Below are 23,202 nucleotides of genomic sequence, written 5' to 3'. Positions count from 1 at the left end.
CGCTATCCCCGTCATATAACATATATTTTCATTGGCCTTTATGTGGCTGCGTGTGGCGGCTGCGGGGCTTCACGTGCCTGTCCCCGATCATGCGACGCGGCTCACGAAACCTATCAAAGTAAAGGTCCCAACGCTCCACATGGCAACGACACACACAACAAAGGTCAAATCCACTTCACTTTAACTAATACTCTCCGGAAATAGATGCCGTGTAGAAGAGTCACATTTATTCTAATATCACCAGGAAAAATGTGGGAAAAATATCGTTGGACAGTTCTTGTCATTAATTTTTTCTTGTTCAATTTCCTGTCAAAACACACACACACACACACACACACACACACACACACACACACACACACACACACACACACACACCTCCCCCCCCTCCCACACACACAGAAAGAGAAGGGAGGAGATAAGAGGTAAACTGATATAAAAAGATACGAATATAATTGGAATAATAAATGCATGGAAACGCGATTAAAAGGTACTGGCGCGGGGACTAAACGACAGATCAGAGATGACAGAGTTACGAGGCCAGCTGAAACAGAGAGGCAGTGATGCATAGCCGGCCATCCACGTCCGGAATGACAGATGAACAGACAGATATGTAGACTGGCTCAGATAAACAGACAGAATAATGGATGATGATTGAGGGACACAGAGGAAGTTATGCAGATATAAAACGAAATACAGAAATAGACTTAGCTTGGTAGAAAGATAGGCAGATAGATAGATAGTCAGTCCCATGGGTGGCATAACAAGGGCTCCCCAGTATCAGCAATATGTTTGACTTTTTCTTATCGTTGCATTGTTTACTGGAGCGATAGATAAGGTTGCTCCCAGGCTGACACACACACACACACACACACACACACACACACACACACGTCATTCCTCCCTCCCTCCATCTATCTACCTATCTATCAGTGTGCCTATCTATCTATCGATCTATTTATCTATCTGCAGCCTCAGAAGCCGTATCATTATATTACCAAGAACATGATGATACTCTCTCTTTTTTTTTTTTTACAGCAAAGGAAACAGCTCAATGGAAAAAAAAACAATGATGAAAAAAAGTCCGTTAGTCACTGCTTCCATAAAAAAAATTGAGAGGAGCGGCCGAAAGAGAAGTCAATTTCGGGAGGAGAGGTGTCCTGATGTTTTCTTGAAAGAGTTCAAGTCGTAGGCAGGAGGAAATACAGACGAAGGAAGACTGTTGCAGAGTTTACTAGCGCGAGGGATGAAAGAGTGAAGATGCTGGTTAACTCTTCCTTTAGGGCTTTGGACAGTATAGGGGTGAGCTTCAGTCGAAAGTAGAGTGCAGCGGGGCCGCGGGAGGGGGGAGGCATGCAGTTAGCAAGTTCAGAAGAGCAGTCAGCGTGAAAATATCGATAGAAAATGGAAAGAGATGCAACATGACATCCTTTCCTCTCTTCCTCATTCCTTCCTTCCCCCCCCCTTACCTTCCTCCCTCCCTCCATACATAACTCACTTAAGTCATCCATTCACGCCGGGGAGGGAGGGACGGAGGACACGGGCACGGAAAACGGGGAAAAATGTAAACAGGCCACTAATTGTCTCTCCGGCGGGGCTGAGCAAGGTCATCAAAACCAGCTAAACTTAAATTGGACACGAGTACCCTCCTCCTCCTCCCTCCTCCCCCCTCCTCCTTCTTCTCGTCTCCTAATGGGATCTGTCTTTCCCTGGGAGCAGCGTCAGCAATCTGGTGGGGACAGGAGGAACTTAAATGACTGACTCCCTCCCAGAATTGCCGGGCGTCGAGGCAGCGGTAGCTTAGTGGACGAAATGAGGCGGAGACGAGCGCAGGGGTGAGGGAAGGCGATAAGAAGTACTGATGCTGGGGAGACGAATACGAGGAGAAAGTAAATGTTAAAAGAGAAGGAAAGAAATAACAAAACAACAGAAGGACACAGACACAGATACCTACAAAAACATGAAAATAATAATATATACTTTCGCTGCGAGGGAATGTGGAAGGGGATAAGAAATACGAATACGAGGAGAAAGTGAATGTAGAGAGAGAAAGAAAGCAAAAACAAAACAACAAAAGGAAACACACAGATACCGACAATAACAGGAAAATAATAATAAAAACGTTTGCTGCGAAGGGGCGAGGGAAGGCGATAAGAAATACTGGTGATGCTGGTGGGTAGTGAGGTTGGAGGAGAGGCGATGAGAGAAAATGATTATGAGGAAAAGAAAAGAAAGAAAAAGAGGAAACAGACACAAGACAGAGACAAGCATAAGGGTGAAGAAGGAAAATGATAAGAAACACTGATGCTTGTGGGTAGTAAGGTTGATGAACAGGAAGAGAGAAAGTGAATATGAGAAAAAAGAAATAGTAAGGTTGATGAATAGGAAGAGAAAGTGAATATGATAAAAAAGAAATAGTAAGGTTGATGAATAGGAAGAGAGAGAAAGTGAATATGAGAAAAAAGAAATAGTAAGGTTGATGAATAGGAAGAGAAAAAGTGAATATGAGAAAAAAGAAATAGTAAGGTTGATGAATAGGAAGAGAGAGAAAGTGAATATGAGAAAAAGAAATAGTAAGGTTGATGAATAGGAAAAGAGAAAGTGAATATGAGAAAAAGAAAGTAAGGTTGATGAATAGGAAGAGAAAGTGAATATGATAAAAAAGAAATAGTAAGGTTGATGAATAGGAAGAGAGAGAAAGTGAATATGAGAAAAAGAAATAGTAAGGTTGATGAATAGGAAGAGAAAGTGAATATGATAAAAAAGAAATAGTAAGGTTGATGAATAGGAAGAGAAAGTGAATATGATAAAAAGAAAGTAAGGTTGATGAATAGGAAAAGAGAAAGTGAATATGAGAAAAAGAAATAGTAAAGTTGATGAATAGGAAGAGAAAGTGAATATGAGAAAGGAAGAGAAAAACAAAGAAAAAAAGAAAAAAAGAAAACAGATAGACACAAGACTGAAGAAATAAATTACTGCTCACGGTGAAGGAAAACGATGAGAAATACCGATGATAATACTGGTGGGTAGTGAGGTTGAAGAATAGGAAGAGAGAGAAAGTTAAAATGCGAAAGAAAGATTAAAAAAAAACAAAGATAGAAATGGAAACGGATAGACAGAAGACTGAAGAAACAAATTGTTGCTCACGGTGAAGGAAAACGATGAGAAATACCGATGATGATGCTGGGTAGTAAATAAGGTTGGAGGATACGGAAAGAGAAGGGGGATACAAAGAGAAAGAAAAAAGAGAAGAAAACAAAAAGAAAACTGACAGGCATAAATGCAGCTCAATAAAAAATAAATAAATAAATAAATAAAAAATGCTGGGAAATAGTGAAGCGATACTGATGCTGCTTGGTTAGGTAGACGAATAAGAAAAGAGAAAGATAAACACAATGGAAAGTAGGAGTAAAAATTAAATATAAAGAAAAGAGGTTAGGTAGAGGAATACGAAAAGGGAGAAAAAAAAAAACCAATAGATATGAGTATAAAAAATATAATGAAGTCAGGTAGACAAATATGAAGAGAGAAAGAGGAAAACAATTGAAAGTAGGAGTGAAAAAAATATAAAGAAGAAAAGAAATACGCACAAACACATGCACACACAGCAATAAATAAATAAGTAAATAAACATCTGCTGAGAATAGATGACAATTGGGTGAACGAATACAAAAAAGAGAAGAGAAACAAGAAACATAAGTGAACATCGGAAAAAAAAAGGAAATACAGACAGACAACAAAATAGTAGAAGAAAACTGGTGAGTAGACAATTTTTATTTTCCGGCATAGCAGAGAAAATCGATCCCATTATTCAGGTTTCGATTCAAAGGACGCAATCATCTCCCTTCCTCCTCGTCCCCTTCCCTAAGACTCCTAAACCCTTTCAAGTAGATCAGAAAAGAATTATAAGTGAAAATAAGCGGAAAGAAATCATAAAAAAATGGGGCGATATGATGCTGTTCCGAATACTATCCCTTTTTTTTTTGTATTATTTTGTTCGTATCAATCACTGCTTTTATGGATTTTCAGTTTTCTCTTTAAATTACGTCTCAGTTCGTTTACAGCTTTTCGTTTTATTTTTCGTCCGTTTTCTGCGCCATTCCCACATATAGGCATCGCTTGCATTTACATTATTTTATTTTCATCCTTCGTTCGCTCTTCTTCCGTCAATAGTCGTTTTAGTGTTGTTTACGTTTTATTTCCGCTTCTAAGGGCCGCTTTCACAGTCGTTTTGTTTGTTCTGATCGTTACCAATGGCTGTTATCGCTGCTATAGTATTTCCACGTAAAACTGGCCGATGGGGTAGTGGCGGCTGCGAGGTTAGCCTAGTACCGCACCTTGCCACACGCTCTCAACACCTCTCGCTTCCTCTGCAGCCGCCACTACCCCATAGGCCAGAAAACTACAGCGTCGATCGCAGCCATTGGTAACGATCAAAACAAACGAAGTGATTGTGAAAGCGGCCCTAAGTCTTGTCTCCCTTTTTTTTTCCATTTACTCCCTGTCTCCTGTCTGTTCTCTTTTCCTTCCCTGTTCCTTTTGGTTCGTTCTTCCGTCAATAGTCGTCTTAGCGTTGTTTTCGTTTACTTTCCACTTCGAAGATTCGTTTTCCCACTCTTTCCCATTTCCTCCCTGTCTCCTCCTGTTCTTTCCTTTCCTGCTCCCTTGCCTTCTCTTACTGATCCCTGTGGAGGTTAAATGTTCTACCCACACATGCACACACGCAAACTTTCCCTTCGAAGTCCAGGTGAAGGAAGACTGAAGAAGATTTCGCTAACACAAATGCACGCAACGAACGCAAATCTCTTCTTTCATGGTCTGCGTGGAAGCTAAGTGTTCTGCCTAGACACACACGCAACGCACGCAAGCTCACCCTTCGAAGTCTACGTGAAGGGAGACTGAATGTTCCGCCAAGACGCATGCACGCAACGCACTCAAAAACCGTACCTCTGTGGCCGGTGTGAAGGCTCATGTTTAGCCCAGACACACACGCCATGCACGCAACCTTCCCTTCGTGATTTGCGTGAACGGAGACTGAACCTTCCGCTGACACATACACGCAACACACACAAAAATCCTTCCTCAATGGTCTGCGTGGAGGCTCATATTTAGGCCAGACACACGCCATGCACGCAAACCTCCGTCTCACTCGCGTGCTGACCTACCAAGACCCGCTGAGTGTCTTGGCCGTCGCTGAGGGCAGGAAAGATCAAGGTAATTACGTCATTGAATATAAATACATAAACAAGTGCATGTAGCGGGCGGCCCCTTCAGCGCTCAAGGCCACATGCTCGGGATATCATCATTACTGGAACATGCTTTTAATACGCGAACACCACTTGTTACTTCGGTTAACCCCACCTCGTTAAGTAATCTATTTATATTCGAGCACTTTTTCGCTTTTATTTTTTAATCTTTATTGCCCACGAATGAATTTTTCTAAGTAGACAGTTTTTAAAGATTTAACAACTAACTTTTACTTATTTATTGGTACTCTTTCTTTTTCGCAGTTGTGTTTTATGTTAATTGCCCACGTGCGAATTTTTTTTAAGTATATATTTTTTAAAGACCTTGCAACCTACTTCTACCTATTCATAAGTGTCCTCTTTTTCGCAGTGATTTTTTTAAGCTTCACTGTACACCTATAAAGATTTTTTAAGTACACATATTTTTTTAAGTACACAAATATTTTTCTTTAAGATCTTACAACTTTATAACTTTTACCTATTTATATACGTCCTCTTTTTCGCTTTTTATTAATCTCAATAATTGCCCACATGTAAAGATCATTTTTAGAACAACATATATTCCTTCAAAGAACTCACAGGTTGCTTTTACTTAACAACATTACAACTTTTACAACACTTTCATTACGACGTACTTTCACCTTACAACACAACTTTTACAACAACATTTACGACTTACTTTCTACCTAAATGACCTTACCGCCCCGCCACACACCTGCAGGAAGCGTCATTACCTACCCGCAGGTGAGGGGCACGCCGCGGTGCGCCGGGTCGTGATGGCGTGGTCACGTGACAGGAAGGGGACGGGATTGGATGGTTAGTGGACAGGAACTATACGGGATGAGTTCGTGCTCGGCGAAACGACTGGCTAACTGACTGACTGATGACTCGACTCTTTGCAGTACTACCACCATGCCTCAGTTCGACTCCCATGACTTCTGACTCACTGCATTTAACGTTACCTTCACTTTTACCGTTTTAATTTTCCTTTGATTAACCTTTACCATCTTAATTACATGCGCAGGTATATTAATTTGACTCTTCGCCTCTTTGCACTACTATACCGTGCCCCACTTCGACTCCCATGACTTCTGACTCACTGCATTTAACGTTACCTTCACTTTTACCTTTTTAATTTTCCTTTGATTAACCTTTACCCTCTTAATTACATGCGCAGGTATAATAATTTTACTCTTCGCCTGTTTCCAGTATATTACCGTGTCCCACTTCGATTCCCATGACTTCTGATTCACTGTTTTCAATGTTACCTTTGCCTCTACCGTCTTTTTTTTTTTTTTTTACAGCTAAGAGACAGTTAAAAAAAAAGTCCGCTACTTACTGCTCCCGAATAGAGGTCAAAGGAGTGGTCAAAAAGAGAGGTCAATTTCGAACGTCTTAATTACATGCACAGGATAATTCTCTACGTTTATCACCTCCATTATCGATTTTACGTAGATTAAGTGTGCGAATTTCCACTCGGCGTCCCCCATTCATCTTCGTAGGGATAATTATCAATATATATTCACAACCTCCATCTCCTCCACCTCCCCCTCCCTCTTCCGTTGGGTGAGTAAACTAAATCTCTCTCTCTCTCTCTCTCTCTCTCTCTCTCTCTCTCTCTCTCTCTCTCTCTCTCTCTCTCTCTCTCTCTCTCTCTCTCTCTCTCTCTCTCTCTCTCTCTCTCTCTCTCTCTCTCTCTCTCTCTCATTAAGTAACACAATGACGAGGATAAAACAATACAGGAAAAAACAGAGACGAGGAGAGTGAATATAAATCAGAAGACACCTCGTATTATTTTTTCACCATTTTCATTGCAGTAGTAGTAGTAGTAGTAGAAAAAAAGACTAAGAAAAAGAAGAAGAGAAGTAAAATTAGCAGCATTATTAGTTTACCATTTAATAAGAGAGAGTGTTGTTGCGTCATCACCCAGCGAGCGAGGCAGAAATAAAAATAAAAATAAATCTCTCTCCAATATTTCCCGGACAGAGTTGGGCGATTAAGTTATTTCAATTAAAACGGGAGACGGTGAAATGCATATATTCTTCAACTTCTGGCGGGGCTTATTTACATGCATATTAAACAGCTCCTCGGGGCACCAACTTCGGGGCTCCGGTGATGTCAGAGTGGCTGGTGGTGAGGAGGAGTGTGTTGTGGTGGTGACTGAGTGGTGGTGGTGGTGATGATGAATGTGGTGATGAATTATAGATGTGAGGTTAATGCTGTGGGAGTCTTGTGATGATGTTGGTGATGTCAGTGGATGGTGGTGAGGAGGAGGGTTGTAGAGATGGCTGTGGTGGTGATGAGTGATGTGGTGTATGATGACTGTGGTGATGAATTGTAGATGTGAGGTTAATGCTTGGCGAGTCTTGTGATGATGTTGGTGATGTCGAAGTGGATGGTGGTGAGGAGGAAGAGGGATGTGGTGATGAGTAGTGATGAGTGCGGTGGTGTGTGGTGACTGGTGACTCTTGTGGTAGTGAAAAGTAATAACTGTGGAGGTGTGTAAATGCAGTGATGAGAAGCTATTAATGTGTGATGACTGGTGATGAGCTCTGGTGACGATTAATGATGACTGTGGGTGTACATGATTAGAGAAATGATAAAAAAAACTACTGATCAAGCGTTTAGTGAATATAGTAATGCGCAATGGTAGAAACGGTTCATAGTAAACAAAATAAGAAATGCTATATAGTGAAGTTCCAGCTTGTGATGACTTGTGGTGTGAGGAGTGTATAGAGTGATGACATACATGGTGGTTGTTAGTTACCTGAGGACGCTGTGCAGAGGTATACTTGCTGGCGTTTAATTTCAGGGTCATAATTTCTGCTATACACGGATAACTTTAATAAAAAAAATCGAAAGCAACTTGTATAACTCGGATCGCACATTTTTGTTTTGGTAGTGTATGCGTGCTGTGCAAATGATTCTGACTGGGAGGAGTTATTTACTTAGGCAGCCACTCAGTCTCCCCGCCCACACACACACAAGTTTGAAAAAAGGTGACAGAGACGAATGAGTCCAGGGCTGGTGAGGGTCATTCGCCTTGGAGGAGCAGGAAGAGGATGAAGAGAAAGAAGAGAAGGAGAAAGATGAGAAGATGGACGACGAAAATAATTGAGTAAAAGGGAGAGAATGGGGAGGGAGAGAGGGGAAAGTAGAGTAGAATGAATAGGTAAGAAAGAGGGGAGGCCAAGAGGGAGGTGAGGCAGGAGAAACTGATGCAGAGGAATGGGAGAGGAGAAGAAAGAGCAGGTGCAGGAAAATGTGAGTGAAGGAGCAGGAAAATGGGAGAGGAGGAGGAGCAGGAAAATAGGAGTGGAAAATGGGAGTGAAAGAAGGGAGTGGAAAATGGGAGTAGAAAATGGGAGTGAAAAATGGGATGGAGGAGTATGAAAAATGGGAGTGGAGGAGCAGGGGCAGGAAAAAACGAATAAAAAATACAAGCAGCGAAGGGAGGGAGACGAAGCAAGGAGAGAACCAGATAGAAGGAGACAGAGCGAAAGATTGCAAGGCTTGGAGAGAAGATTTTTGATGGGGGACGAAAATAAAAGGGAGAAAATCAACAAAGAGGGACAAAAAAGGATAACCCAAAGTAGAAATAGACTACGAAAAATTGACAACAACAATGTGAAACAAAAATAAAGTAAAGGAGTGATAAAGAAAGAATGAGGAGATAATACAAAATGCAGCAGAAAATGAGTAATAGAAACGAGGATATGATAAAAGAAGGAAAATATACGAAAAAGGCAGAAAAGAAGATAAAAGAAAAAAAAGAAGAGAAGAAGAAGAAAGAGAGAGAGAGAGAGAGAGAGAGAGAGAAATTAAATATGCAAAGAATATGGAGTAAAAGAGAGATACATAACAAAAACAAAATCAACACACGAAGGGAAAAAAAATAACGACAATAAATGCAACAAAAACAGATTAAAAGAACACACACACACACACACACACACACACACACACACACACACACACACACACACACACACACACAACTTTCCTATCCACACCCCTTCCATAACTTACATTTAATATTTTTCTTCTTTTTCTTCGTCTCTACACACAACAAGCTTCACTGTGTCGACTGAATCACATCCGGATTCTCGCAAACTTATATTAATCCGACGTTAGGGCAGGTCTGAAAAGGTGTTTGTGTGTGTGTTTGTGTGTGTGTGTGTGTGTGTGTGTGTGTGTGTGTGTGTATGGGGGGTGAGGGGAGGGATGTGCTGTTGCCTAATCTGTTTACCTGATAAGAGTGTGTTATCAGGTGTAATATAACTTTTGTTTGTTTGTTGGCTTCGTCCTCTCTCTCTCTCTCTCTCTCTCTCTCTCTCTCTCTCTCTCTCTCTCTCTCTCTCTCTCTCTCTCTCTCTCTCTCTGATCATTTTTTTGTCATTTATATTTGCATTTTTTTCCTATTTCATTCTATCTATCTATTTATCTATCAATATTCCTCTCTATATATCTATTTATCTCTTGTCACTCCCAGTCTATTTTACTGCAATGTTTGTATTTTTTCTCTCTCTTCCTCTATCTCTTACTGCTATCTGTCTACCTATCTATGTATTTATCTAACTATCTATCTTTCTATCTATGTATCTATCTATCTTCCCTTCCTCTCTCTTACTTCACCGTTTGTATTTTCTATCTATTTTTCTCTCTCTTCCTCTCTCTCTCACTGCCATGTTTGTTTTCACTTTTCACACACTCTTCGTCACTTCGTTTCCCTCTACCAATCTGTTTACTTGATACTCGACTCTACCAGATTCCATTTCCACCACAAACATTCGATTCGGTGTGACTTTTTTCCCCCTTCTCTCTCTCTCTCTCTCTCTCTCTCTCTCTCTCTCTCTCTCTCTCTCTCTCTCTCTCTCTCTCTCTCTCTCTCTCTCTCTCTCTCTCTCTCTCTGAATGCTTCGTGCTGAGTGTGTCGTCCAAAGCGCCTTTCCAAGTGCTTGTTAGTGTCCTCCTCCTCCTCTTCCTCCTTCTCCTCCTCCTCCTCCTCCTCCTTCTCCTCCTCCTCCTCCTCTTTCCCTCATCATTTTCATCTCCTTATTCCTTTTCCAATTTCTTTCTTTCCTAGTTTTACTTTCTCTAGGTTCTAAATTTTCTCATACTATATTTTTTTTTTCGTTTGAATATTCTCCTTTGCTTTCTACAATTTTCCTCATTTCCTTGGTAATCTTTTTTTTGATAATGTGTTTTCCAGTGCTATATTCCTTGACACACTTCTAATTTCTTTTCCTGTATTTTTTTCTCTTTCCTTTCCCCTCCTCTTCCTTTATTCCACTCCTCCCTCTTTCCCTTCTCCTTCTCCTCCTCTTCCTTTTCTTTACGTTGCATTCTACCCATTCCTATTTTCTTTTGCATTTGCTTTCCCGTGCTATGTTTTTTCCATTCTTTTTAATTCTTTCCTTTGTAACTCTCCTCCTCCTCTTCCTTATTCCTCTTTCCCACTTATTGTCCTCTAAAATAATGTTCCTCTTTTTCTTTCTCTCTGCCTCTCCTTATCCATGGTGCCCTACTTTCTTCCTCTTCCTTCATTATTCCTTAATTTAGTGACTCTTCCTCTCTTCTCCTTGTTACCTATATTTTCATTTTACTTTACGTTATACTTCTTTCTCTTTACACCTCTCCTTCCTTCCTCTTTTCTCTCTACTTCTTTTCTACTTCGTGCTGCATGTGATATTTTTTTTTACTTCTTTCTCTTTAAATCTCTCCTTCCTCTCTTCATTTTTTTTTCTGTTATACTTATTCAGCGTAAAATAAGCAATGCATATCAATATCTCGCTTTCTTTCCATTGTTCTCATCTATTTTCTTCTATTCATTTTCCTTTTTCAGCCTCCGCCTTCCTGTAGACCATTTTCTTCCTCCCTCCTATCTTAATTTCTTTTTCTACAATACTTATTAAGGCTGAAATAACCAATGCATTCGAGTGTCTCTTTCCACTATTCTCGTGTCCTCCACCTCCTCTTCCTTCGCCTCCTCCTCCTCCTCCTCCTTTCCCTAATCTTTTTATTATCTCTTTATTCCTTTTCCAATTAATTTCTCTTCCACTTCATTTTTTCGTTTTTTTTTTATTTTCTATAATTTTCCTCTTTTCATCTTTTTCACTGGTTCAGCCATTTAATTTTCCTTAACACAATTTCACCTTCTTTCCTTTTATCCCTTTTCCTTTTCCAGATTCCGCCTTCTTTTCACCCATTTTGTTCCATTCTTCTATCTTTATTTCTTTTCGCCTTTTCCTATCAAGCCTAAAACAACCAATGCATTTCCTTTTCCCTTTTCTCGTTCTCATTTAATTCTTCTTAACGCAATTTCATCTTATTTCCTTCTATCCCTTTTCCTCTTCCAGCTTCCGCCTTCCTTGCAGCCATTCTCTCCTCTCTCTCTCTCTCTCTCTCTCTCTCTCTCTCTCTCTCTCTCTCTCTCTCTCTCTCTCTCTCTCTCTCTCTCTCTCTCTCTCTCTCTCTCTCTCTCTTCAAATTTTGTTCATGTTTCCAGAAGCTATCACTAATTCCCCTGACGATACTTTTTTTTCCACAGGGGGTGGGGGGTGGAGGGGGAGGAGGGAGGGAGGGGGCGACGCAAGCACCATTGATTAATTACTCACACACAAAAAAAACTACATTAATATGACTGAAAAAAAAAATCGTATATGAGCTTTTTTTCCCCCCTTTTCCTCGTGTTTCTGATATTTTTCTTTCCCTTCAAGATTGTTTCGGAAATTTGGAAAAAAAAATAACATCGAAGTTTTTAAAGCGGAGCAATTTCAAGTTTTCGTGGACTAATGCCGCGTTGGGATTCCTCGCTCATTAAGGGGACAAATAGGGGAGAAGAGAGAGAGAGAGAGAGAGTGTGTGTGTGTGTGTGTGTGTGTGTGTGTGTGTGTGTGTGTGTGTGTGTGTGTGTGTAGGAGGGGGACCAAATTAATAAGAAACAAGACAGCAGACATAAATAAAAATAAATGGTACAAAGAATACAATGGCAATAAAGTAAAAGAAAAGCAAAATAATAAAGAAATAAAGATAGCCAAAGATGAAAACGTGAAAAATAAACACAGATTAAGAACCAGAAAAGGAATAACGAGGGAAAAGCGAAATACGAATGGAAAGAGGAAGAGGAGAGGAAAAGGAAGGAGAAGAGAAGAGGAGGGAAAGTTTGCGAGAGGCAGGAGATGAGACATTCCGAGCAAGCCTTGAAAGAAGTCATCCCGCGCTGCAATTTTTTGGTGGCGTGTGTTCCATCATCTTCAGCTCCTCCTCGTCGTCCTCCTCCTCTTCTTCTTCTTTTTCTTCTTCTTCTTCTTCTTCTTCTTCTTCTTCTTCTTCTTCCTACTCCTCCTCCACAACGTCGTTAACCTTACTGACGACACGGAAACATGCACAAAAGACTCTCATGTGATTTGTAACTTTCCATGCATAACACTCCTCCTCCTCCTCCTCCTCCTCCGCATCCTCGTTCTCGTCCTTGTTCTCGTCCTCCTCTTTTGTAGCTCCGCACTAGCCATGAAACTAGAAATAACAGTCAACCAATTTCAGCAAGGCGAAGCAGTATAGACATTTGCAGCTATTTCCTCTCTCGTAAACCAAGCCATCCGCCACTTGAACAACCTTCCTGATGACGCAGTTAATGCAAAGACGATCAACTCTCTTAACATCACACTGACGTTTACTCTCTTGCGTCAGGAGCGAGTTAAAGTTCCCGCATGTACGTAGAGCAAGTGTTTGTAGTTTTTCTTCTCCTCCGTATGTCCTGAGACGCCTGGAGAATAAATCATATCACCAAAGAAGAGTGAATCAAGACACCTCTCCACCCGAAATTGACCTCTCTTTTGACCACTCTTTAATTTTATCTTGTATGGGAGCAGCGAGTAGCGGGCTTTTTTTTTTTTTGTACCCTTTTTGTTGCCCTTGGTAAAAAAAAAAAAAAAAAAAAAAAAAAAAAAAAGCTGGTAGACTCATTATATGCCAAGTCTTTCTGTTGCCTACTCTTCCATGGGTCCATTTTTCTATTACTTTCTCCTCCATCTTACTCTACTCCCCGTCTCTCTCTCTCTCTCTCTCTCTCTCTCTCTCTCTCTCTCTCTCTCTCTCTCTCTCTCTCTCTCTCTCTCTCTCTCTCTCTCTCTCTCTCTCTCTCTCTCTCTCTCTCTCATTCATTCTCTCATTCCCACATTTCCACATTTCCCCATTCCCTCATTTCCCCATTCCCTCATTCCCTCATTTCCCCATTCTCTCATTTCCCCATTCCCTCATTTCCCCATTCCCTCATTTCGCCATTCCCTCATTTCCCCATTCCCCATTCCCTCATTTCCCACATTTCCCCATTCCCTCATTTCCCCATTCCCTCATTCCCTCATTCCCTCACTCCCTCATTCCCTCCCTACACAGCTTACTAAGTCACTCATTCACGTTACCTTACTCTATTTAACGTCCTAATATCATAATACTTCAGCCTTTACCCATCTTGCCAAGCTACTACTTCCTCCTGCATCCTATATTCTTAAGCCATTACCATTTCCTCTTTCATCCTTGTCCCTCCGTCGCGTCCATTAATTTTCCTCATTTACTTACTCCTTGATCCCTTCTCTCTCCCTTAACTTAATTTCTCACCACCTTCATCCTGTCCAGCCGTTCACTCCTGCAGTCTTTCCTTTCCTCCTTTCATCCCTGCACTCAAGACTCCCTTCCTCAGCTTAAATCCCCTCTTTTCCTTCTCCTCACCCTAATCCAGTCCATCTATCCCAGTCTCTCTCTCTCTCTCTCTCTCTCTCTCTCTCTCTCTCTCTCTCTCTCTCTCTCTCTCTCTCTCTCTCTCTCTCTCTCTCTCTCTCTCTCTCTCTCTCTCTCTCCTCGGTTTCTTTCTATTTTCCTTTCTTACACTTTCTTGTCCCTTCTCCTCAATCTCTTCTAACACATACAAGACTTACAAACTTCCATCCCCAATACATTTTCTTCCCTCCAGTCCCTATATAACTTTCACCTACACCATTTTAACCCTCTAACTTCCAACTTCCTCAATATACAGCTCAGGTCACCCCACAACTGTCTACTTCTCCGAATCCTTTCACTCCTCTCCCCCTCTCCCTCCGTCTCATTCATTTTAGCTCAATAACTTTCCCCCTCAACCACCAGCACCTTTTTCACCTCTCTGTGGCTTTCTCTGTTCCTCCCCTTCCTCCCCACAATGAGTCCTGACCCTCTCCCAAATTTCACTTAGTGGTTGCCTCTTTTCCCTTCAGTCTCATCTCTTTCCCCTCTTCCCACATTACCCCTTGCCTTACTCTTTCCCATTCACTTACATCTCCTCCCCTCTTTCCATAATACACCTTGCTTTCTACTTTATTATGAAGGTTTATGACTGGAGCTTATAATTTATCCTTCTACATGTCTATCTCTTTCCACATTACCCCATGTTTTTTACTTTATTTTACAATTTTACGACTTGGAGCTTTGTAATTTCTTTTTTTAAACCTCTTTCTCTGTCAATCCATCCATCTCTATCCATCTATCTGCAAATATGTATCTAATCTAATCTGATATATAATTCTAGCTCCTATATTTTTTCCTTTCTAACCTTCTCTATCTATTTTTTTCTCTATATCTCTTAAGAATAAATATTGCCCTTTCATATGTACCTTTTCTTTCGTCTTTTGATGATAAGAAAACATCATTATAGTATTTACAAATGAGACAAAGCTTAGAGAGAGTCCCACCACTTCCCAAACACGTGAGCAAAACATGACACCAGTAAACTAAAACATTTTCTCATGACTGCAGTTCCGTTAACCTACCTCACCCGACTGCTTCGTGACTCCACCTCATAACCCGTCTTTATCTCCTCGCTGCACACACACACACACACACACACACACACACACACACACTCCTCAAGAATAATCCTGTAAACCACATTTGTATAACTTAACCTGCATCCCTTTCTCCCCTCGCCACACACGCACGAATCCTCCCACCACCTTAGTCAACGTCGATCACCTCACTGCTTTACTGCCTCGTGATGTTTATTCATGTTCTTAAGCACGTATTCTTAAGTATCGGCATCTCAGTTCCCCTGTTTGAAAAGCCTCCCGTGGAAGTTGCGTGGATTTCCATGGACTGTTTTGTGACCCGAGTGATTGTTTTGCACGACCTCTGCATCTTGAAGGGGATTATCACCCATGAAGACCCGGGTATTCTTCTCTGTGGTCTTGGGATAGAGTCGTAAGGGAGCTTGATACGTTTAAGAGTATGGAACTTAGGTCGGCACTGTTAGACGCTGCCTCCCCTCATATCAACTCTTTCCAAGGGCCGAAGCGATGTGTAGTCTGGTTCTAATGACTGTTTCTTCAGGTTCACGGTACAGATAAAGGCCCACACTACCACCAGGGTCAGAAAACTACCCCTGGAAAGGCTCAGAACTCCCGCGAAAGCCTTGTCAAATGTGTGAGCCTGGGTGACGAAATGTTTAATAGTATGGCCCTTAACCCCTTCCCCTCCCCTTTCCCCTTCCCCGCCTCCTCCTCCTCGTCATCATCACATGCTCTCCTGCCCTCCTCTCCCTTCCCTTGCATGCCTCTCCCGCCTCCTCCTCGTCATCATCACACGCTCTCCTGCCCTCCTCTCCCTTCCCTTGCATGCCTCTCCCGCCTCCTCCTCGTCATCATCACACGCTCTCCTGCCCTCCTCTCCCTCCCCTCGCATGCCTCTCCCGCCTCCTCCTCGTCATCATCACATGCTCTCCTGCCCTCCTCTCCCTCCCCTCGCATGCCTCTCCCCCGTTCCTTCTCGTGTTTTAAGAGCTCAGGCGACTTCTTAAGAGCCTACAAGTCGAGGATATTCGCTGCAGTTCCTAGTGTCGTGCTTCGGGAGTGGGTGCGTGACTTAGTTGTTGTTGTTGTTGTTGTTGCTGCTGATGATGATGTTATGTGCGTGGGTGATTGTTATTGGTATTGTTGATGTTGTTTGTCTATTGGTGGTTTCTTGTATTATCATTTATATTTATTAAAGTTATCCTCTCATTGTTCTTACTAGTTTAATGTACAATGTTGCGTGTTTTTTTTCTCCTTCTTCTACTTATGCTGCAGCTGTCTGTTCTTTGGTTTTTACTTCTGTTGCTGTTTGTTGTTGTTGTTGTTGTTTCAGTATCCATTGTTTGTTGTTATTCTTTGTTTTTTTCTTGTTTTCTATTCTTTCGTTCTATCAGTAGCCGTATGCGATTGACAGTACTCTCGTTCCCTATTATTATTATTATTATTATTATTATTATTATTATATTACTATTATCATTATCATCGTTAATTCGCTACGACAGGAGTGAATCGATAGTTATCACATGTATGTAAACCTTCGATATGTTCGGCAGTTCATTCAAGTGCCAATTAATTAAATCAAATAAATGAAGAGGTCGGCTCAATAAAAACCAACATTCTTTCTTCTGCCTACTCTTCCAAGTTTCCACGTTTCCTCCTCCTCCTCCTCCGTTCCATTTACCGCATCGTCACTCCCACCATTCCTTCATCCATCCATTATCCCCGTCATTTTTTTTACCTTTTCCCCCTCAACGGTTATATCGCTTACCGCCTTCTATTTTTCATGTCCAGAGGGTAAATTCTCGGCTACTTCGACCCTCCGTTAGTACCTCAACTTCTTTATGATCCACTCGCGGTCTGGCTCACACAACTTGGGCAGGCTTCTTTCCTTTCAGTGCTTCATATCAGGCAAGATTTACCGACGTGGATTCCGGTTAGTGCTTTCTCCTGCCTTCATTAGCCTATAACAACTTGGACAGGCTTCTTTCCTTCCAGTGCTTCATATTACGCAAGATTTACCGACGTGGATTCAGGCAGTGGGGTTAGTGCTTTCTCCTGCCTTCATTATCCTATACTACATTTCTCTGCGACAATATTTATACTTTCCTTTACTTGATGATTTTCTTAGGCTGAAGGGAGGCAGAAAAAACGAAAGACGAACACCTACAACTTGCTGCTATTAAAAAGAAAACAAAGAAAGTGAAAGTCAAATAAGGCTGATTCAATTCCCTCCTAAAACATTCGATCATAGGAAGCTGGAGCAAAAGTGAAAGGAGGGTTCAAAGAGAGAGGAACAGAAAGTGAGAGGAATCGAATGTGGATGCCGGTTAATCGTTGCGCAAGAATGGGTACAAATGAAGACTTGATGAAATGCTTGAATATAAAGTGTATTTTTTCTTGAAGTCAAAACCTTTCTTTGCTTATGAAGTGAAAGGAGAGTTCAAAGAGAGAGGAATAGACTGTGGATGCCGGTTAATCGTTGCGCAAGAATGAGTACGAATGAAGACTTGATGAAATGCTTGAATATAAGTTGTTTTTTTTTCTTAAGTCAAAATCTTACTTTGCTTATGAAGTGAAAGGAGAGTTCAAAGAGAGAGGAATAGACTGTGGATACCGGTTAATCGTTGCGCAAGAATGAGTACGAATGAAGACTTGATGAAATGCTTGAATATAGTTTTTTTTTCTTTAAGTCAAAACCTTTCTTTGGTTATGAAGTGAAAGAAGAGTTCAAAGAAAAAAGAATAGAAAGAGAGAGGAATTGACTGTGAATGCCGGTTAATCGTTGCGCAAGAATGGGTACGAAGGGAGACTCTTGATGAAATGCTTGAATATAGTTTTCTTTTCTTTGTCAAAACCTTTCTTTGCTTATGATTCAGTAATTAAGTTTATAATGAAGCTTTGAAGTGCCTTGATGATACTATTCCTTTTTATTCATCTTATTTACTTTCCCTTTTCAACCTGTCCTTGGCCGCCCCTCCACCAGGTGCATCTAATCTTCTTTATGTGGTCTGGAGAGTCTTAACGGCAGCCTTCCTTTATATGTCTCCTCAACCTCCCTTTCATCTCATCTATGGCCGCGCCTCTCCTCAAACCATCTCACTTTTTAATATAAGTATCAAACGAGCGCGTCTCTATCTTATATTTACATTCTTATTATCATCTAAAACTTAAAAATGGCTTACAAACAACTACTTATTTTTTTGCCTAATCTACGTCCCTTTTACGAATCAATTTTATCCATTCCTCCATTCTTAGCGGGGGGTTCTTTTACGAATCAATTTTATCCATTCCTCCATTCTTAGCGGGGGGTTCTTTTACGAATCAATTTTATCCATTCCTCCATTCTTAGCGGGGGGTTCTTTTACGAATCAATTTTATCCATTCCTCCATTCTGAGCGGGTTCTTCTTTTGTTTCATGTATATTTTTGCCCTTGAGCTCCTTCCTTCACTGTAATAAAAACACGCCTTTATGTAACACGCCACACCATACTGATAAGGCTTCATGGTCTTATTCACGTGTATATTAACTTTATAGGAGACCAGGGCGGCGGCGGAGTTCCTGTCCCTCCTCTCACCTCATTCGCCTTCCTTTTAGCGCTCATACTTCCCGGCCTTTACGAGCGTCTTGCCCTGATGACCACTAACACACGTTCTACATGTGTGTGTACGGCATGACCCACCACACACACACACACACACACACACACACACACACACACACACACATCTTGTCTAGGCCTTCCCTCCTCCTATTTAAGCGTCCAATCCCTAGTAAATAGCCTTATTCCTGCACCTCAGCGGTTCCCTCGTTCTTTTCCCGTCAGCTTACACACCACAAGCTTTCCGCAGTCCCCCCCCCCTCCCCCGTAGCCACCTGCTCCCCATAGTCCCCCCCCCGAGACACAGCCGCCCGCCCTTCATCCCTACAGTCCCGGGATCGCGTGGAATTAGTACTTTTTCTGCGGGACACTCGTGTAGCCAGGTCTCTGTGGCCTAGACGGGCTTCGCGTGGGCCCGCTCGACGCCACACGACGCAGTACTAATGAACAACAAGACCAGGAAATCCCTGCTGCCGGAAAATGTGTTTATTCTTATACCCGCCGTGACGCCGAACGACAGGTTACCCGGGACGCAACTGTTGTGGTGGGTGAACGCTAGACTGGCTTCACGGAGACTCCCTCGACGCACGCTGGCGGATCACTGAGTCACAACAGGACCGAAAGACGCTTAGTACAGCCGAAAAATTCGTTTAATGTGACTAACAATGACAACTAAGTACATCTAAGTGCATTTTTTTATTGAAATACCAGACTTCTCATACCTTATTATTATGTCAATGAACCTTAGACCAATATTTACGAATGTCACTCAGAAATATAAAAACAGTAAAGAGTGAGTGAGGCAAAGTACCCGCCAAGTGTATCTCCTCTCCCTCAAAGTCTTGATGGACGCGTTAAAATTAATCGCTCAGACGAGGCAAACACCTTCAATGAGATGCAAACGCAGAACTTCAATTTGTCTTACCAAGGAGAGGCGGCACACGGCCTCGCTGAAACCCAACTCATCGCAGAAAAATGCAAATCAGCACCCCTGAAGGTCTTCCCATACGTGCTCGGCTCGGAGACGTAAACACCCGCTAAGAGATGTTTATACAATATATCACAGCATCACTAAGGAGGGGCGGCATAACTCCATCTCGACGCCGAAAACGTTTTTTTACGCCACACACGAAAAATAAAAAAGCTTTTCATATGTGAGCAGAGAACGCCTGAAGAAGACTCAGAGTAATACAGCGTCAAATGTATTATTTTTAAATATGAATAATTAATAATGATGATGAAACTAAATTATAATGGCCATGTTAAATAAATGCAACGAGGAAGAGGAGGAGGAGGAGAAGACACAGTAAAAGGGTAGAGAAAAAGACAACCAAGAAGAAGAAGAAGAAGAAGAAGAAGAAAGAGAAAAAGAATAATAATAAGAAAAAAATAGAAAAAATAGAAAAATGAAAAGATGAAAAAAAAACACTGAGAAGAAAGTGAAATATTTAAAAAGGATAAAATGAAGAGAAGAAGAGAGAAAACCAGGATGAGAAGGAAGAGACGGAGGAGGCGGAGCATAGAGAATTGAGAGCTTTGGGAGGCGATGAGGAGAGAGGGAGAGGAGACGAGGAGAAAATAAGACGCATTTAAATTTATTCCGAAAGAAGAGAGGAGACGACGTGAGAGGCTGAGACGACCACGACTACAGACAACACCAAAACGACCACACCCAAACACCTACGACCAAGACGACCACACCCATGCTAGTGACCACATCTCAAGGTATCCACAAACACGAGCAAAACGACACCTTCCTCTCCACGACCACACCCACGAACTTACACAACCACACCCATACACGTACAGCCAAGACGACCACACCCACACCCATGCGACCATACTGAAGCCAGACCTCTCCTCGACCACACCCATGAAAACACGACCACACTCAAGCCACAACAATTAAGACGACCACACTCACACCCATACGACCATACCCATGCCAGTGACCACATCTCAAGGCATCCCCACAAACACGATCAAAACGACGCCTTCCTCTCCACGACCAGACCCATGAAAACACGACCACACCTATACCCTTACATCCTTAACGACCACATCCACACCCATGCCAACGACCGCATCTTAAAGCATCCACATTTACGACCCAAAACGACACCTACTTCACGACGACACCCTGAAAACATAACCACAATAACTTCAATCACCGTCACCCTAAGAAACGACCTTTACCCAAAAATAACGGCACTTCCTAACCTCCAATGAACGACTACCTTAATAACTCCAGAGCTTTACCTTACCTTTTCCTTACCTTTATCTTACGACCACTCAGAAACAACCCAAATAACACACTACACAAACAACCCCCCTCGCTCCCTCACCCCCCCCCCCCCCCTCAACACCATGACTTCGTGACCCCCTCAAGAACAAACCCACGACCTCCAACTCATCACCAGCACAGTAACTTGACAACCACCAACTGAGGGACTTCCAAGGCTATACAAAGACCTCTTACGACCTCACAGGGACCGCAAGACCTGTAGATTGAAGCTCCGCCGTGACAGATCAGTGTTCCTCACGACACTGATTGGGTACCGAGAGACCGTGAGCTGTGGATGGGATTAGTAAGGGGGAAAGTAAGGGGGGATAAAGGAAGGGACAGAGGGATGGAGGGATCGAGTAAAAGTTAGAAAAAATGAAGGAATAGAAGGAATAGAGGTGGGTGATAGGAAAAGGGAATAAAAGGGGAATATGAGGAGGGATAGACAGGGAAGTAGAGAAAGGAAACGGAGTACTGAGGGGAAGATGGAGGGGCCCAGAGAAAAAGTTAAGGATAGAGGAAGGGATGGAAGGATCAGAGGAGGGATAGAACGTGGGAGTAGAGAAACGGTAAAAGGATAGATGGAGGAGCAGAGGAAGGAAACTGGGAAATAAAGGGAAGGATGGAGGGATCGAGAGGAAAATAATTAGGATGATAGGAGGAATAGAGAAGGGGAAATAAGAGAGGGTGCAGAGGAAAAATAGAAAGAAGAAAGGGATTAGTAGGAGGGTAGGTGGAAAAAAGGGAAGGATAGAAGGCTAGAGAAAAGAACAATAGAGGAAGGAATGAGAGAAGTAGAAAAAGGGAATATAAAAGGGAATGAGGGAGAAATAGAAAGATAGAGAGGTGGAATGCAGGGGAACGAGGTAAGAATAAAAAAGGAATAGAAGATTGAATAGAAGGGAAAACTGAAGTAGGAAGAGAGATGACTAAAGATAGCTAGGTAGAATGCCCGAAGAAGAAAAGAAGAAAAAGAGAACATGTTGAGACTTGTTTATCATACCTAGAGAACAGTAACAGTAAATAACAGGATCGTAACGGGGTGGGGGTGGGGTGGGGGGTGGGGGGGGGAAGGGAGGGTAATGAGGTCTGTTGAGCTTGAGAAATTACAGCACCCACGAGGCCTGTCTGGAGCCACCCCAACCACCTCCACCTCCACCACCACCACCACCACCATTCCCACAAATTACTCGTTCAATACAAGTCAGAAAGCTCCACCTTCCTCTCCCTCACCCTCCACCTTCCACACCATCCACCTTCCACTATCAGAATATCAACGGTACTCCACTGTCATCCACCCCTCCACATACCATAATTTGTATAGCTATGTTGCATCTTTCTCCACCCCATCCTCCTCCACCCTCCACGCACCACAGTACCCACCTTCCACTACCAGTATATCCACGGTACTCTACTGTCATCCACCCCTAGCTCCACATACCATAATTTGTATAGCGATGTTGCACCTTTCTCCACCCCCTCCTCCTCCACATTTCACTACATCTACACACTCGCATCAGTACAGACATGATAAACTTACATATACTTTCTCCTTCATTTTCCCTCTGCTTATATTATCACAAACCTACTACCTTAAGTTTAATACAGCCGAGATATGTTTGCTCACCTCCCACGTGTAATACAGCATCGTTAAGACCGCAAATATTCCCCTCACTATAAAAATTCGCCATCACCACTATCACAACCACTACCACCACCACCACCACCACCACCACCGCAATTACCACTAATCCCCCTCGCCACTAATCATCTACAATCACCACCGTCACCACCACCACCACCACCGGCGCCCCCTAAAATTACAGATCACAGGGATAATTACTCCGTGTGACTTTGGTGAGCACGAAGGTGTGTGGGCGGGAGAGATGGATGGTCGTTCACCTGCACCACCAGCACCACCACCACCACCACTTACACCTCCATTACAAGTTTTGGTTAGATATGAACAAGAAAATTTAACACTATACGTACTTTACCCACCACCACCACCACCATCACCACCACCACCACCATCACCACCACCACCACCATCACCACCACCACCATCACCACCACCACCACCATCACCACCACCACCACCATCACCACCACCACCACCATCACCACCACCACCATCACCACCACCACCACCACCACCACCACCTCTATCACCTGAATCATCACCACCACAAGTTTAAATTCGTATGCTTAGATATATACAAGAAAACTCACCCCGTGCATCACCATATCACCACCAT

General features: G+C 42.4%; 1 protein-coding gene across 4 annotated transcripts in view; it reads right to left on the bottom strand.

The window, feature by feature from the left end:
* The window catches only part of LOC127004147 (adenylyl cyclase 78C-like), a 211,890-nt gene that overhangs the window by 131,383 nt on the left and 57,305 nt on the right, over positions 1–23,202 (bottom strand). The gene's annotated exons all lie outside the window — the stretch shown is intronic.

The sequence above is a fragment of the Eriocheir sinensis genome, chromosome 27 (assembly GCF_024679095.1).
Source record: "Eriocheir sinensis breed Jianghai 21 chromosome 27, ASM2467909v1, whole genome shotgun sequence".
NCBI classification, from domain to species: Eukaryota; Metazoa; Arthropoda; class Malacostraca; order Decapoda; family Varunidae; genus Eriocheir; species Eriocheir sinensis.
The sequence above is the reverse complement of the archived record's forward strand: the minus strand, read 5'-3'. Positions and strand labels throughout refer to the sequence as shown.